At 36.6% G+C, this 19,447-nt stretch overlaps 1 protein-coding gene across 1 annotated transcript in view; it reads left to right on the top strand.

Annotated features, from left to right (window-relative positions):
* xpr1.S (xenotropic and polytropic retrovirus receptor 1 S homeolog) overlaps positions 1–19,447 on the top strand; it is a 69,242-nt gene that overhangs the window by 26,790 nt on the left and 23,005 nt on the right. The window lies entirely within an intron of this gene.

Here is a 19,447-nt window from a genome sequence, read left to right as displayed (position 1 = left end):
ATGTATAGCCCCATGTCAGATTTCAAAATTAAATATAAAAAAAAATGTGTTTGCTCTTTTAAGAAACAGATTTCAGTGCACAATTCTGCTGGAGCAGCACTATTAACTGATGTGTTTTGAATTTTTTTCCGATGACTATCCCTTTTAGAAATGTGCATAACTCTTTGTAATTAGCAAACATAGAGTCTCAAATTTGTTATCTGAGTTATGGTTTCAGTTTATGATGGACCAAACTTAAATAGAAGGATGGCATAGTTACACATAGTATGCTATGTTCTAATAATAGTGCTAGTAAAAATATTTCTGGTATTGATGCTATTATATATCAAATACTCTTTTTTTTTTTTTTTTTTTTTTTTTTTGGTTTATCTGGAGGATATTCCCAATTGTAAAGATCAAGAAAGCTGTGGTTTCAATGCCAGTCTTATATAATTTGTAGTGATTAATTGCTTTGTGCTATTAACAATTCCCAAAGATGCCATCCCCCTATACTAGCTTGCAGGGAGTTTAATTTCTCTGCCCAGTTCTTTAAGTGAGTTTTTATAGGTTGAGCTAATTAACCACCAAACCGCTTAAGGAAAAAGATTTGAATGAATGTTGCCTCTTAAATTTATGTACATCAATTAACATTCAGTTGACCTTTTTCTGGACCATTGAGAGTGCCAAAAACCAGCATTCATAGCAGATTTTTTTTTTTTTTGCCATGATTTTTGATAGATTTAAATTAGAAAGATCTTTGTTAGTGTTTTTATTATTGAATTTTGTATTTTCCCTGTGATTTAAAAAAAAAAACAAACAAAAAAAAAACAATATTAATACCTTTATTAGCTTAGTCAATTAGAATTGGTTGAACACTACATGCCTCTCTTTTTTGGAGCTGAAAACACCACCTGCTCGTCTTTTGTGTGTTTACTGACAAGGACATGATATTCCTGTGATGCAAAGTTGTTTTTTTAGCCATTTTCCAGTATGCGACAAAACACCTGTGTGCCATTGCCCTTAGTGTAAGACTAAAGTTAATCTGAACCCTTAATGTTGTGTACATTAAAAGCACCGGTCAATTGAATGATTTAAATTATGCAATATTGTGGATTTTGCAGAAAATGGCATTAGGATTTGATGTTAAGCAGATCCATATAATGATGATTTGTGATGTGGTCAAATAAAAATAATGGATTAATATATCGCTAGAGTGATTGATGATAGTCTATGATCTACTTAGCTGATGACTTGACTGGTAGTTTTGGCCAACAGTGTCATTGGAAAGCTGACCATAAATAGCACATAGAACATCTGATCGTACCCCCTGAAGGCCAAATTAACGTATCCCTTGAAAATCATATGGATTTGGACAGTTTTTTTTTTTTTTTTTTATTGTTTCTATTTTATATAATTTCCACATAGTTGGCTGTGAGGATCATTTGCTAATTACACAGAAAGTGTTGGGATTCTCTTGCTTCTAATGGGGTTGTTTAAACTCCCAACTGACCAGTGCTCACATCTTCCTTTCTTCAGATTCAAATGCCAAAGATCTGCATCTTTTATGTGGAGAATGACTTTCTAGTATTCCTTATGAATATTTAATATAAGCGTCATCACACTTAAACTTTCCAAATATAATCAATTCAAATTCTGTGATGTTTCTGAAATATTAGTTACTCTTCACTATCCCCTCTCGGTATATTTTATTTTTTGCAATAGTTTTCCTTCAACCTGTTTACCATCTAATTGTTACATCTAATTGTTACAGTGTTCTGATTCATTGCACAGTCATCATGCCTGTGACTGCATTTGTGCATTTGACAGTCATGATAAATCATTTTTTTTAATCATCTTGTTATCCTTAAATAAGCTTGAACTTCTGGCCAAGATTATAATGCAATGTGAACTCTGTAAAAGTGAATAGTAAAAAATGATTACAATTGGCCAATTAATGTGATTAATTACAGGACTTTTTGTAGATTACCATTTCTAGTAGAAGCCTCTTATCGTTAACCAAACATATTGGGTCATGCTCTCACCTGTTTCTTAAACACTTCATAAAAATCTCTTTGAAGGGAAGGAGGGCAGAGACACTGAACAATGGCAAGTCACTTTTTTGCAGAGTTTAAAAAATGTGAGATGATAAAGTGTTCCTTGCAAGACCCCAAAAATATTAACATGGATCCAGGAGCATTTTCAACTGTTACAATTTGCTACAATTAGTTGATACATTTCTCAGCAGTATCTGTAGAACATTAGCAACTATTGTATCAATTGTAAGAGCTGCCTTTAATGAAACTCAGGGATTCTGCTCAGCAGTGACAAAGATAACAAATATATCAACTAAATGCATCAATTTAGAACAGTTAGGACTCCCCCCTCCCAGAGCTGCTTTAGAAAGTGAAAAATTAAACTTTACACTTCAATATTAGAAAAATGGTCTCAAATAGAAAATAGAAAGTAATTGAAAAACTGACATGTATTTAGGGAGTGTGGCCATGTTGTTGAATAGGAAAGGAAGTCCTTTCTGTACATACAGGAACTATGTATCTTTATTGGTATATCTTAACTGTGAGAAATAATGGATCCTCCTGCCTAAATATTTATATTTTCTCAAAAGCTCTAATTTTATTCCAACCCTTTCCTGACCTTGCTGCTTTACCCCTTTACTAATTATGCAATGCACACATCTACTTAGCACCCTTTCATCTGTTGTCTTTAGTAATACTTTTATTTTCTCCACTATAAAAAACGTTGTGGACAAGGAGAGGCTTAAAATACCACTTTGTCCTGTGTACAGTCAGCACCATTCTTCCTTCTACATTTCTCTTTTACCTCTAGTCTGCTGTAGTTCCTCACTGTTATAATCGTGAGGTTTTTTTTTCAGGACCCTTTGCTTTTCTAGTTTTATTGTACTTTGTCTCCAAACATTGTATTTTCCAGTGTCCAGAGTTCCTGACTGGATATCCTGTACACTTCTAATATGCTCACTGCATGTGTTGATAAAGCTCCTTTAATATTTTGTTTTCCAGGTTCTATATGCAGATCATTAGGGCGGTGGCATACGGGAAGATTTTTGGGGGAAGATTTTTGTCACGACTAATATCCTCGTCTGCCACCACCCTAAGGGTGTCCTGTTTCTTAATCTTGTATTCACAAATATGGCTGTACTGCAGCTTCCTCATAATCAAGGTTAAAGGGGAATTCAACCCCCCACTGTGATAAGTCCAGCAACATCTGTGGAACCAAGTTTAGGGCAGGGGCACATGGGCAGATTTGGGGAGATTTAGTCGCCTCTTATGCAGGGCAACAATCTCCCCGAACTGCCTACCCCCTGCCTTCCGCCTGCTATAATGACAAAAGCCAGAGCCAATACACTCGCGGCGCTTCACAAGGCAACTTTGGAAATTGAAGCTTCGCAAGTGCCATTGCGCTAGCATTTTCTTATTATAGTAGGGGGAAGGCAGTTCGGGGAGATTGTCGCCCCGCAGAAGAGGTGATTAGTCGCCAGGCTACTAAATCTCCCCAATTCTGCCCATGTGCCCCTGCCCTAAAGGAGTTGTTCACCTTTGAGTAAACTTTTAGTATGCTGTAGAGAGTTATATTCTGAGACAATTTGCAAATGGTTTTCTTTTTTTTATTATTTGTAGTTTTGGAGTTATTTAGCTTTTTATTCAGCAGCTCTCCGGTTTGCAGTTTTAGCAGTCTTGTTGCTAGAGTCCAAATTACCCTGGCATGCATTGATTTGAATAAGAGACTGGTATATGAACAGGAGAGGCCTGAATAGAAAGATGAGTAATAAAAAGCAATAGCAATACATTTGTAGCCTTACAGACCATCTGCTTTTAGTTGGGTCACTGACCCCATTTAAAAGCTGGACAGAATGAGAAGAAAAAGGTAAATCATTTAAAAACAAATAATAACAATTAAATAAATGAAGACTAATTGAAGAGTTGCTTGGAATTGCCCATTCTATAGCATACTACAAGTTCAAGGGATCATGTGTCCAAACTCATTGTGACATTTGTTCACATCATGCTGCGTTCCACCTGTGTTCAGGGCTTACATGCATCATTGTGAGGATGTCTGCGTCTGGACCTTCACTCTTCTGCAGTTGAACGCTTTTTAACATAACACAGGGAAGCACAGGAAAAATGCAGGTGTATACGAGCCCTTAGCAATGGATGAGGTAGATCTTCAGGCTTTTGGCAGATCAGGAAAGGATATTGTGTAAAATGCTGCAACAGGAGGAGTTTGGGGACAGTGTTTAAAACAGAATGAAGGACTTTCTAGCTGTATATGAAAAGAGCTTAGATTTCTAGAGCTATGCATTCTGGGATTGCATGCTTTGATTTTTTTTTACTCCCTTTAAATATGTAATACACATATGATTAAAATGTAATTTTTTGGAGGCTTCATCAAATTCTCACCACCTCTATTATCCCTGTCCTCCTTTCCCTTAAACTTGCAGACTTTGATCTTGTTTAGTAGTTGCCAAAGTTGCTTTGTTTTCTGCATGTTGTAAGCCCAAGATAAGTGTGCCTTCACAGATTCCAATGCTCCCTGGGCTCCTGATTTTACACTTCCCAAGAGTTTCTAATGCTGTTATCTCTTCCCACAGACCGTTTCTTTTAAAGCCTTTTACCCACCGTGATCTTCAGAAGCTTCTGTTTTACTTGTTTTAGTTTTATCTCTTTTTGACAGCTGCGGCAGGATAATACTATGATATGAAGCTTTAAGGTTATAAGTACTACTATTTATGCCTTTGCGCCTCTTTGCAGTAATAATTGAAATTATTTAGTCTCTAGTTTACTTTAATTGCCATTAGTTGTAAATAAATACTGAAATATAAATTGATTCACTACCAAAGTAGTTCTATACTTCTAGGGCAGAGACACACAGTCAGATTCGGGGAGATTAGTCGCCTGGTGAAAAATCTCCCCAAACTGCCTTCCCGCCGGCTAGAATGTAAATCGCCGGCAGGATAGCACTCGGAGCAATTCGTTTTGCGAAGTCGCCCGAAGTGTTATTCCATGTATATATAGAATTAATAAACGTACCTCTTTTGCTTCAGCAGAAACCTATCTGTATTTTCTAGACAAGTATTTTTTTCCTCAGCCCCTTATGAAGTAAAAGATGACTGAAGCTAGTACACTTGTGCATTGTCTAAGCAACTTTTGGCGTGATAATAGCAATTCCTTGCTTACTTATGCGCATGTGCATGTCCTCTGATCCTGCCTTGCATGGATGTACATAATGAGACAACTGGGACACTTATTATTAATAATGTTGTCCAACAATATAATTGAAACTTTTCACTGGTTTTAAAGTTACTTTATATATGTCTGCTATTGAAATGATTGGAAATGTCTCAAAAATGTATATTGGAAAGTCGCAGAAAAATCAATTTGAGTGAGGTGAAAATGAGCAACACATTTTCTGATTATTCTGCTCAGCGGTGTCTTGTGTGCCTTACAGCTCATTGCCTGTTAAAAGCACTAGGCATGTTTCACAAGGGATTCTTCTGTTATGCTCATTTAACCCCTACATTTGAGCCCATAAAGCCTACAGAAAATTGCTATAGATTATTCTCTGTTCTCTATAAAATCTCTCTCTCATCTCCATTTCTTGGCTGGTGCTTGTGTATCAGTCACCTTTGCTGGATACACACTCAAAGCAGGATTTACATATTCCATGGCTGATTGTTACAGGCACAGCTTCATTAATAGTTTAATTAGTTTAATATATATTAGTTATCAGCTTAATATATCTTACCAGTTATGGCCTACATTTATAATCCTGTTTATGTCTGATAAGCCTTTGTTTACAGGTAGAATGGCTTGTTGTCCTTATCGATATTTCTGGTACCCCAAATATTTTGCCACTAAGATTCAAAGTCAGCAACTATTTCATTTAATTTATTTCAGTGTTCAAGCCGATAGACTGGGCTGGTTTTAATAAAGGGGCAATCGCTAAGGGCCTGGTTTCTAATTACAGTGAAACCTCAATTTTTTATCCCCTGATTAAGTTTTAACTCATTTTACAAAAGTTAATTTTTTTTTTTTTGAGGTCCCACCAATTTATAATACATTATTAATTTCCGTGATTTAACATTTTCTTATTTCTTAAATTTCGTTACTTATTCTATTCAAGTTCTTCTGCTTGAGGAAAGCCCTATTGAAAAGAATTTGGGGGCAACTGTGGAGGACCCAACAATTATGTTTGGACTCTGGGCCTGTCAGATGTGATGCATCAATCTTTTGAACTGCAAGCCTTGTAACACAGTATACAGAGGAGAGCAGAATAACTACTTCAATTCGTTTATTGGCGACTACAACACAACATTATTTGGGCCCCACTTCTGATAACTTTTATGTCTAGTTTTGTGTTATATTTCAGTTATGTTATATTTTAATTATCCCAAATATAGGTGAACTATCAACTTCCTAGAAATCTGTTCCCTCTATTAAATGTTTGCAGTCATTGCCTTTGAGCAGTTGGGCAATTTGTGCAGACAAAGACAGCCCTTAGTACAAAGTACTTTAGCAGCCCAAACAGTCAGGCGTTCCCTTGCCTCTGAACTTGTTGATGTAGGTTTCCAGGTACATAGCTCAAATGCAATACAAATGCAATACAAATGCCAGCTGTGGGAAGGGTTACAGCTTGGACTTGGATCACCTACTTGTTTGTATTAATGCTTGAGTGAAAAAGAAGTGATCAGAGTACACAGAAAAAAAAAATCAAAAGGATTGTATGGTACTGCATACCTCATGACATTTTGGAAATAGAAAGAGGGACAAAAAGATTTACAGCACCGAATTTTTGACCACACCTATTTTTGTGGCCACACCCCCACAATTACCATGTTCACTTGGCAGGTTATGAAAGTTTGAACACATTTCTGTGATTTTTATGTGTTAATACAGTTTTGCAAATGAAGGTGAATTGCCAGTTAATCTGCAAGGCACAGTTTCCCCAATAGATCTGCTCATCATAAATTTACAATTGTTTCTTTGCTTATCACACATTCTGGGCTCTCTGCCAAAAAACAATTGAGTTTTAGAAACATTGTATCTTTTTCTGGCTGTTCAGTGCAGAAGGTCAAAGAGAAAGTCGGGACATTTGTAGTAAGAATCCGGGACTGCGGGGTGAGCTGTCAAAATCGGGACTGTCCCGCGGAAAACGGGACAGTTGGGAGGTATGGTATTGTATATTATTTTAGTGGCAAAATGGTAACATAAGTTTTTACTAGGGATGCACCGAATCCACTATTTTGGATTCGCCTGAACCCCCGAATCTGTCTCGAAAGATTCGGCCGAATACCGAGCCAAATCCTAATTTGCATATGCAAATTAGGGGTGGGAAGGGGAAAACATTTTTACTTCTTTGTTTTGTGACAAAAAGTGTGTTGTGATTTCCCTCCCCATCGATTCAGATTCGATTGGGCCTGGCAGAAGGATTCAGCCGAATCCAAATCCTTTTGAAAAAGGCCGAATCCCGAACCGTATCCTGGATTCGGCAAATCCCTAGTTTTAACAAGCTTTTCTCCTCTTTCTTTGAACACCTTCTGTAACAAGTATTAAAAGATTAACCCAATTAGAAAATCCCACCAGGACAAAGGCAAGCTTTAGATATTTCCTTCTACAAAATAATCTCCTAACTTAATAGAGTTTGCCTGCTGGGATGTGAGATAGAAAAGAATCAGGACAAATGTAATTTTTATATGGTACTATATTCAGACCTTGTTGACAAAAGTATTATCAACAGAAGGCGCACACTGAAATGCATCTGTGCGGGCTCACCTAAATAAAGCAGACATTACACCATTGATTTTCCCATTTAGTATTCTGTTTGGTGTAGATAGCAGGGCGAGGGAAGGGTATGCAGCCGTGTTGTCATTCTTATTGCAGGGGGTGAAGTGTGTATGGAGAATGTAAACCGTGGACTGAATCCTCTTCTTAGGATTAACAAAATATGTTTGTTATTCATGGCTGTCTCCATCTTCCTTTCTAATAAGAAGATAATGCTTTGTAATTGATGGTAACTTACACAGATTAAACCTACAATAATGGCAGCACACTTTCCATTGAGATGTCTTAAAGGAAAACTATACCCCCCAAAATGAATACTGATATATTGCCCTTTTAAATCTCTTGCCTTGAACCACCATTCAAGTGATTCCTCAGAGATCACCTGACCAGAAATACTGCAACTCTAACTGTAACAGGAAGAAGCCTGGAAGCAAAATACACAACTCTGTCTGTTAATTGGCTCATGTGACCTAACAAGTATGGTTTGTTTGTGTGCACCGTGAATCATACGATCCCAGGGGGCGGCCCTTATTTTTTAAAATGGCAATTTTCTATTTATGATTACCCAATGGCACATACTACTAGAAAAGTACATTATTATGAAATTGGTTTATTTACATGAAGCAGGGTTTTACATATGAGCTGTTTATGCAATATCTTTTTATAGATACCTACATTGTTTGAGGAGTATAGTTTTCCTTTAACAGAGAATTAAATAATTAAGCACAGGTACCATTCATAGGCTGAGTGTGTTTTAGGGTTTCCTTTTTGGCAACCATAATACTGGCCAAGTGTGTGAGGGTGCATGTCTGTAATGTAAGGGGCGGAGTTATGGAGTAAATAAGGCAGAGTCATGTCTTCACCAGCCCAATCACAGGGAATTTTGGTGAGTAGGGCAGGTATCTGAAAGAGCTATAATGCGCTTTGTGTCAGCACTACAACTTGCACAAATTGGGTACAGGTTTGAAAATGAAATGTACAGTATAATCGTAGAAGGATCCACACTCTGTGTTATGAAAAAAATATAGATTTATTCTCAATCACTGTGCATTCCAACATTTTTGTCCCTATGCCTAGGTGTTGGTAGTGCATACCAGTCTTGTACATAAAATATTAGCGGATGCCTACCAACTGTTGACCTGATAATGATAAAGATTTTTAGACTGCTAGTTTGTTAAAGAAAGGTAACAATTCCAAGGGCATTAGAAAGAAGTGCTTCCTCTTTGAAGATATTGCATTGTGTTACATTGACCATCTTACTAAATGCTGATTGGTTATACCAATCATTGGCACTAAATTCAGTGATATACTACAGTCCTTCAGAAAAAAACTCGCACTTGCATCATTTTTCTGTGATTTCTATATTTCAGCTCTGGTTCATCTTGTCTGTTTAACTTTTTCATTGTTGCCATCCTTCTGCGGATATTCTGCATGCAAAAATGCACAATTTCATGTACCACAACACCTTCTGCTCTTCTTTCAAAGTTGTCAGACATCTCCATGTTTTCTGATAGGACTGAGGCCCCCTCCAGGGGCTTTAGTATCCATGGTAACAACCTTGCTTTTCATATTTTCGATGTTTTTATATATTTCTTTATCACTAGGGTTTAAATTATAACAATTCCTTTATTACATATAAGATGTACTAGTCTAATAGTACACTTGATAGGATAACATATGGGAGAGACTCAGGAGTGGGTAGGTGTAGCAGAGTGAGTTGCTACAGGCTGACCAGCTTGGTCTGATTAGCCTCGAGTGGCTAATCTGTAGTCCTTAAAGGAACAGTAACCCCTGCACTGGTAACGGGTGTGTTTGCTTTAGATGCACAAATATAGTTTATATAAACAAGCTGCTTTGTAGCAAAGGGGGCAGCCATTCAAACATATGTGACAGTAGATTACAGATATGTTTAGAAGAATCCCATGATATACTACAAAGTTTATCTGTTATCTGCTGTGTATCCTGTACCTTTTCTCCTTGTTCCAGCTTGAATGGCTGCCCCCATGGCTATACATTAGCTTTTTTATATAAACTATAGTAGAGTTTCTGAAGCAAACACACAAGTTGTACCAGTGTAGTACAACACCACATTATATTTTCATTACTTTAAAATACGTTACATTTTTGGTGTTAGTTTCTTTAAAACCCGGGCTGCTCAGTCTCTCAGTCTCTCAGGAGCTCTGTGTTCCTGACACAAAGGAACCTATGTTCCTGTACACACACAGCCACACAATGTGGAGGTCTGTAACTATGCTGCCTTTAAGTTGTTATTGACCACTTTTTGCTGCTGAAAGCTATTTTTGTTGTTTAAACTGTTTTTGGAAGAAAATTGACTTCATTTCCCAAGTTTTCCTCCGGCTGAAATAAAAGCCATTTTTCTTTAACAGACTTTTACTCTCCAGACACTTACTCTGTGGGAACCTGTCATAGTAGCACATGACATTCAGTAACCTAGCTTCTAGAACACATAAGATAAATATATTTCTAAAAACACATGAAATTGTATCTTTCTTTTCATAGGAGTAAGCAATTTAATTTTCATAGGGATTTCTATTCTCTTGCTATTTAATTATTTGCTTCCCAGAACAGAACCTGTTTCTGGCTAAGTACTGTAAAAGAGGCCATTTCAGCAAACCTGAAATTGGTAGAGCTGTTATCTAGAAGCCTATTATCATGAGGGCTCTGGAATAAGTATTTACTAAAACAGGACACTATGGAAAATAGCAAAAAGGTATCATTGCATGATTTTTTTTCCTCTGTAACAATAAATTGGTATCCTGTTAACTAAGTGTACAGGCAGACAGGACATTTACACTAAACCTGGTAGGAGTGTAACTTTGGACATTCTGTCAGCCCGTTTCAGGAGATTAAGCTTGGGTGGTAGCCACCCTAACCCGAGCCCTAGAAAAACTAGTGATGGGTAAATTGAAGGAAGAAAGGAAGTTCAAGAATGAGAGGGCAGAAGAAGAAAAAAGAAAGAAAGGGTGTTTGAAAGTAAAAAGTAGAGGGAGGGTGGGACAGAAGGGGGAGTACAATGAGCTTTCTGAGCCACAGATGCAAAAATCAATGATATGTATAGATCTGTGTTAAAGTCTAATTCTAAAGGTGAAGCCAGATTGCTCTACGTTTGGTATATTGCTTGGGCGTGTTAATACATAATATGTGTGGAGTTCATTCAGTTTATCAAATCAGCCTTTAAAAGTTGGTGTATAATTAGATAATATTCACCTTATTGGGATCTGTAGTTGTGATCCAGGTAACGTTCAGCAATGTGTAGAAAGAAGAAAAGGAGTATGTTCATATGAAATAGTAGTGTATAAGAAGTGACCGTTCCCCAGAATCCAGCCAGTAGTTTTCTGAATTGTATGCCAGAGGCCTAAGGCCTAATCCACTGCCAAAAATATGGATCATGCATACCAGATCTCTACTGTATCTCCAACAGCTCTTATCAGCATATTTGAATATGAGTTTGAAATTTGACAGTATAGTTGTACGTCTCTTAAATGGGACAGCACCTTAAGTTTCAAAAAGCTTTTTCATTTGCTAGCCTGTTCCTCTTTCAGAGATGTCTAGAAGTCTCTTGACTACACTGAGTGGTCAAAGTGCGTGGTGGTCGAAGGAGTTTATATTGCAGGTTGCAGTAGAAATATAACTTGGAGCGTTGGTTCTTGGATCAAAATGAAAAAGAAATTTTATCTTTAAACAATTTTTTATTTTTTCATTTGTTTTTCCTTTTTATAAGGAGTTAGAACTTGGAGGTAAACAAGATGTCATACATTCATTTAATAACTATTTTATATAGTTTATGATTCTCCCAGCCTGAAAGAGCCTCTCAAAACAGTTCCTTTTGTCCTTCATAATTATGTTCTTGTTTATCTCTCTCCACTGCTGGAGCGTGTATAAGCTGCTCACATCACCCGCTGTTGTCTTTGTTCATTCCAGTATTTCCCTGCACTCTGCCTTCTGCTGGGAAGGTGTTTTTCTTATGTTATTTGTTCTGCGTGATCTACTTCAGGAAAGAAAGGGTCAGTGAAGAAACCAGTCACTATACCATAAAAGTCAGAGAACTAAAGGCAGAGAACTTGGATTATACCATCTTGATGTTTTCATATGGTGGCTAGAGTGCTGTACAGCGAGCCAAGGAATCATTGTCTGCCAGTGATCGAATGGTCTTTTCCAGAACTGCGTTTTTTATTTATATATTTAACTAAATTGGAAAAAACTGAAGAATGTATTCCTTTCCCTAATTTGATTAGCATCTATAACATAACTATGATCACTGGTGTCCAGGTGCAGGCAGAGCAGCTGCCCCACCCATTGGCACGATCATCCGGAGGCCCACAAGGGGGTGTGGGCCAGGTTGCGATTGCATCCCTGGTAATTAAGCCCCTGATTGGCATATAGACTAAATAAATGTGAATCTGACATTTGTTTGTTAAAACTGAATTATTTTCTTTAATTATTAACATTTAGGGGCAGATTTATAAAAGGTTAAATTGAAAAATTTAGTTTTCCAATGGTCAAAACTGTAAAATTCCACTATGGAGTTATTCAAATGGATTTGAGTTTTTCAAATAATTTTCATTTGAGATTTATCATACACTGGCCCTTTATGAACGCGAATTTGACAATTCGCTGCCTAAAACCTGCCAAATTGCTGTTTAAGTCAATGGGAGACATCCAGGGATCAATTGGATACAAATACAGTTTTTAAAATTCAAAACGAATTTGATTCAATTCAAGTTTTCGGGTTGATTGTATTCATCCGAGTTTACAAAATTACATTGTTATAATAAATTTTGATTGGTCGAATTTCGAGTTCATGGGATTTTTTAAAAAACTTAGAAATTTGACCCTTGATCAATGTGCCTCTAACTGTAATCATTTTCTTTCCTTTCCCAGTTTTCATAAATCCTACTTTCAGGTGAATTCCCTTGAAATTATCTTTGTTCACTATTTTTAACTTTTTCTGTGTACATAAATAGCAGAAACTTTGTAAGCAAAATTCTAAGCATTCCGGGGATATGTATTTAGCTTTTATTAACCAATTTGTACAAATACATGACCATCTTAAAGGCATAGCAATACCAAAAATAAAACGTATTTATTTTGACTTAAACCCCAATTTATCTGCATATGGAAACTGTTTTATTGTGCTTGCTGTCATTCCTGTTGAATTTAGCCATCTGTTGTCTAAACAAAGCCTCACCAGGTCTGTTGCTTTCAATTGATACTTAAGCTAAAAGCATTTATCAAGGGTCGAATTTCAAATTCATGTGAGTTTTTTTATAACTCCCTTAAATTCAAATGAATTTGAAATTTGACTTGGGGAAATTTGTTAATAAAATATCATTTTTTAAACTCGGAAATACGAATTGAATTAGATCAAATTCGATCCAAGTTTTTTCTCTGAAAAAGCCTTGAATCTCAGGAAGATTGCAAACATCTTCAAATTGATCCCTAGAACTCTCTCATTGACTTTAACAGTAATTTGGCAATTTTTAGTTGGGGAATAGTTAAATTTGAATTCTTAAATGGCCAGAGTATGATAAATCTCGAATCGACTTTGGATAATTCCTAGTCAAATTTAACAGTTTTGACCATAAAATAAAATTGAAAATTTGAATTTTCAATTTGACCCTTAATAAATCTGCCCCATAATATTTTCTCCACTTGCTCAGACAACTCCAGTCTGCTCTTTACTCTTTTGTGGCATGGACAGTAATAACATACACCTTTCATTCTGCAAAGGGCATGTTTCAGCCCAAAACACCTGTCATTTCGGGCCAAATCTGTCTATGTGTGCACTGACAGGTGAATGGCAATTGATGGTTCTGGTGCCCATGGTGCTGTGAAGCAGAAATTGGCATTTTTCTTCCGGTGGAGAAAATGCTACATGTGCCATTAGCCTAATTCCCATCTTTGACTTGAATGGAAACCACCTGCCAGCAATTGTGCAGGTGATTTATGGCCTCACAAAACACAGTAGTGGCCTGGGAAGATATGTCAGGAAAGGTCCATATGCATTATTTTCAAATCTGACGGATATCCGGCCACTTACCAGCTAGATATCTGTTTCAGACAAGGCTGTCGTTTTGCCACCGTACACCAATAAATAGTCAGTCTGTCGATATATAGTCTAAAACTGCATATACACTAAAAGGAACACTAACAGGAAGAAAAAAAGTGTATTTCATTTGTTCCATTATTACATTCAAATACCAGTGTGCCCATTGGTTTGAAAGCGTTTTTTTTTTTTTTTTTTTTCCAAAATTCTTTGTCTCTAAAAACATGCATAAGAAATATTCTAAATATCTAAAAATCGTGTCCTGTTGGGGAAGAGCAATTATTTCAATGAAATAAAACTCAATTTGCCTCTTGACCTTTGATAATATTGTATTATTATATCATTTTGGCAATTTATGAAAATTCCTTTAGGGCAGTTAAAAATTCCCTGGTGGTACTGGTCCTTTTTATTTCATTTTATTTTCTAGTGGAAAATATAGCATATAATTTAAATATTTCTTATTTATAGATATTATTTAAGCGTGTAACTAAGTTTACTCCTTGCCTCTTTATTTGCCTCTATTCCACTCTCTTCCACTTTCTACCTGTTGTCACTAGTCGGAATGTATAGATTGTAAGCTCCTTTGGGCAGGGCCCTCTTTACTACTTATGTTGGTAGTTTTTGTATGTAAATCTGTATGTTCGTGCATATGCCCATTTATTGTACAGTGCCGCTGAATATGTTGGTGCTTTATAAATACCAATTATAATGTATAGGGATGCAGTGGATTTGAAAGCTGCTGTAGGCTAAGCAGTGGTGCATTCTTTTTCCATCTACTTCAACATGCACCTCCACCCACACAACTACTCCTCTACCCCCTCCTTTCCCTTCCATAGAACAAGAAAAATACAATTTTCTCTAAAGCAGTTATTTGCTGCCATTTTAAACACGCTTGAAATGTGTCAGTGGGGGTCACAGATTCCATCTCTCTCTCTGCACCCCCTCCTCTCACTCTTTCCTACTGGCTGCATATATTGTGCATAGGAACTCTGCTTACTCAAGGGGCTGGGGGAGGGTTATATGCTTTTTACTGTGGTCTTTACTTTTTCATTAACCTCTTTCCAGCCTGAGACCAGTATTATCTTCAGTTAACCTTTTTACTTATATAGACACATGCTCAGATGTTTTCAGAGCAAAGGGATGCTCATTTCTTCAGTGAAAGCTAGGCACGTATTCCATGTAGCCATGTTCTTTACTAGTTTCAAGGTTGCTAAGCCAACCTTACAGGAGACTGAAAGTCCACATTCATATCTAGCATGTAATCCGTATGAGAGAAAATAATAACTATCATTTTAAACCAAGGTATTTGATTCTGCCTAGGGGTGCTAAACTTCATGCAGTAGGATACGAAAATCCTCAGTTCTTAGCAGAAGCACAGTTTTAAGGGATACTATTGCATATTTGTGACTGGGAGGCACATTTATGAAAGGTCGATTTTCAAATTCACGTGACTCCCCTAAACTCCCAAAAATTCAAAATATGTTGAAAAAAAATCGAACTTTTTAAACTCGGATGCATGCAATCGACCTGAAAACTCAAATCGAATTGCATTCTAATCGAATTTGAAAAAAACTTGAATCTCAGGAAGGCTGTAAACGTCACCAAATTGATCCCTGGACCTCTCCCATTGACTTATACAGCAATTTGGCAGGTTTAAGGTGGTGAATAGTCTTAATTCAAGTTCTTAAAGGGCCACAGTATGATAGATTCCTAAAATCAGTGGTACCTCTAATTGTTGTATGAAAACCAGGCTTGGAAGTAGCTGGAGGAGTTGAATGCACCCTAAAGAAAAAAAGGAAAAGTAAGTGGTGTGCCGAAGAATATGTATGCACCTTTCTAAACATTACAGGATAGTGTAGCTTTGCAGTGGCACAATTGCTCATCTAACATTACCTTTGTATAGTTCAGTTTCACATCTAGTCCAAGATTACAGAATCTGACATGTGCCTTTTTCAAAGACCTGTAAAGCTCTGTTCCATTAACACATTCCCAGCTGGATATTACAAGAGCAGTGACTAACAGACGTCTGCTGATGGGCTGTAGCAGTAGGCTGTAAATGTGCAATGCTAAAGCTGGCCATAGACGCAAAGATCTGATCGTGTGTGGAGATTCCCGACATTTTTTGTCCGGCGGAGATCGTCGTTTGGTCGATCGGACAGGTTAAAAGATTTCTGTCAGCTGCCGATAATATCTCTGCATGTATTGCCGATCGTACGATTTTTAGAGGGAGACTGTCACTAGCTTTGGTCATGGACATAACTTTCATATGATTGTTGGCTGATCTGTTCTTCTCTACTTTATTTTATCGGAATGGTTAGTGGCAGGTCGGGAGATGGGGCAGTCCGATTGTACGATGATTGGTACGATCTGATCTATGTGTCTATGGCCAGCTTAAGAGCTGTTCGTAATATTCTATGCGGTAAATGGGGCAGCAGCTAATGCAGATATTAGCTGGAAGAGTCTTTTGTGTGACTATAACAAGGTTACTGGGGTGACATGGTAACCAAACACAGAATCTGTTCTGATTGGATCCTTCCACTTCATCTAAAATGTAATTAATAAGGAGTCCCACTGGCACTGTGTCAAATATGACACTTGCTACCTGGTAATTGCTTATTACTTGCAGCAGTACAATAAACTTTTAATCAACCAGAAGAGGTTATAAATAATGTATTTCCCCTTCTTTAACATAACTTAAAGCAGTGTAACCTATTGCATTTCATTATATATTTCCGCATGCTATTGTGACTCTGTAAATCTTGGACCTGGTAGTTAATGTGCTGGCTTCTTTGTAGCAGTCAAGCAGTGGGATAAGGAATGTTTGCATGTGTTTATATTTTGATTTATATAGTGCTATCTGTACACACACTTTTCTTAATCTTGCATGTTGCTTTTCATTACAAACAATATGTTAATAAATTAGACAGATGAAAATAACACAAGGAAAATATTTAAAAAAATCCCGAGTCACCTTGATGATTAGGCATCAAATGTAAAGACACACAAATCTTAACGTTTAAATTGGTGGGTAATTTACAATGTGCCATACAAGTGGCATATAGTGATGCTCTTAGAATTTATAACAGGTTGAGTTATAGTTTTGTACAGAAGAATTCAAGAATGGTAGTGGCAGCTGTAGACAAAGCACAAAAACACTGAAAGTCACTGAGGAATGTCAGAAAACTGTCAATAGAATCACTAACCCCAGATCCTGGGCTGGTACCTCTGTAGAAATAAGTCAAATCAACTGGACTTGCTTTTTTTTCTTAAACGTTTCACCAGTCATCCAACTGGCTTTCTCAATTCAGAATGACTAATGTTAATTTAATTGACATTTCAAGTTAATGTAATATTGTTATACTCATGTTATACCAATAAAGTTAATAGGACACACTGGTTCCAAGAAATATACCATGTCTTTCTACTGAAGCCCTTCTTGTCCTTTCCATATGCATAATGCAGTCCTGTGCTAATCACAAATACCTTCCTTATTTTTCATGGGGAGAACAAACTTCATTTGATTTTCCAATATTTCTCAAACTGCATCTGCTCAGCTAATAATTGCCTATTTAGCCAGAGGCAACCCATTTCTGATCCCTGTAATATAGCTACTACCTGTTGAAATTACAGCTAAATGTCTTGAATTTTTACTGTTTTATTAAAGAATATTGCTTGAGAATGCCATAAGTAGATGAATTCTAATGCCACTGGTTCTCTGGAATTTTTGCAGATCATTTGCTGTAAAATCTTGCAGGTAAGAGAGTTCAGTGCTTATAGTAATTTACAGGGTTTCATGTAAATACTACTTGGACAGGTCTCTACAGCATTGTACTACTGAATATATATTTTACTATAATAAGGAACTTGTATTAAACCATGTATTTGTGATATATATATATATATATATATATATATATATATATATATATATATATATATATATATATATATATATATATATATATATATATATATATATATATATATAGCAACAAAAATGCAACATAAAAAGACATACATTTTATGTGAAGGTAAAGTGATACATTGTTTCTCGTGAAGGGAATTGTTTTAGTTTTGTTACCAGTAGAGGCACATAGAGCTTATCTGTTTTCTGTGGTGTATTCCGTGCCTTTTCTCCTCTTTCAGCTTTGAATGGCTGCTCCCATGGCTACACAGCAGATTGTTTATATAAGCTATAGTAGTGTTTCTGAGTCAAACTCGCCAATTTTACCAGTGCAGGTTTTAAATGTCTTACCTTTAAACCACTTTCATTTTTTAGTGTTATTGTTCCTTTAAGTTTGTTTAATATTTAAATCATTATTAGCAGACTTAAGGTATGAAGATATAAATTAAGGAAAGAATTATTATTCAGAAAACCCCAAATCCTAAATATTCTGCATAACCCCAAATCCTAAATATTCTGCATACACTGTCTTTTATTGTGTTTCTTATTTTTTTTTTTATTTTTTTTTTTAACAACTCACTGTGCAATAAGGCACAATAATGAAGAACCTTCTTGTAGTGTAGGGGCCAATCGAAGCAATTTCCTCCTTTGAGAAACACTTGATATGCCAGAACATTATTAACACTAGCCTTGAGCCCATCTGGATATTAGAAAAGCAATAAAGCTTTTGCTGAAACATGGCTTATATAAACTGAGCAGCCAGCAGGTAGATGGGGGTAGCTGAATTATCTATTCAATGCCTGAAAAGAACTGTATGTAATCTATTTTAATGCATTTGTATTATTGTACTTTTTGTTACATTTTTTATAGCTTCAGACTCCCAGTCTTAATTGGGGTCTTTTTCTAAAAAGACTGAAGCTTGCTATTTACAAAATGATCTAACCTGCCAGCTCTGCCCCTTCAGATATAAATAGGCTGTATTAGCCATACAAACAATAAGGTGCTAAATGTTACATTGTCTTTGCTCCTCTGGTCTATATAAGACTAAAAAAAACACACATTTTGTTTTTGACTGAACTATTAACATGCGGTTGTCATTCTGTGTGTACACTCAAGGCCACTCAGTAAAGAGAGGGCACATCCCTGTCATATAATTAATAGCCTTGGTATGTGTCGAAATGCTCGTTGTTAAAGGGATCCTGTCATTGGAAAACATGTTTTTTCAAAACGCATCAGTTAATAGTGCTACTCCAGCAGAATTCTTTCCTGAAATCCATTTCTCAAAAGAGCAAACAGATTTTTTTATATTCAATTTTGAAATCTGAAATGGGGCTAGACATTTTGTCAATTTCCTAGCTGCCCCTGGTCATATGACTTGTCCCTGCACTTTAGGAGAGAATTGCTTTCTGGCAGGCTGCTGTTTTTCCTCCTCAATGTAACTGAATGTGTCTCAGTGAGACATGGGTTTTTACTATTGAGTGTTGTTCTTACATCTACCAGGCAGCTGTTGTTAGGGAGCTGTTATCTGGTTACCCTCCCATTGTTCTTTTGTTTGGCTACTGGGGGGGGGGAAGGGAGGGGGGGGTGATATCACTCCAACTTGCAGTACAGCAGTAAAGATTGATTGAAGTTTATCAGAGCACAAGTCACATGACTTGGGGCAGCTGGGAAATTGACTCTATG

Source organism: Xenopus laevis, chromosome 4S (assembly GCF_017654675.1).
Source record: "Xenopus laevis strain J_2021 chromosome 4S, Xenopus_laevis_v10.1, whole genome shotgun sequence".
In the NCBI taxonomy this organism is placed as follows: Eukaryota; Metazoa; Chordata; class Amphibia; order Anura; family Pipidae; genus Xenopus; species Xenopus laevis.
Note: the sequence above shows the minus strand (reverse complement) of the source record. Positions and strands in the feature narration are given on the sequence as shown.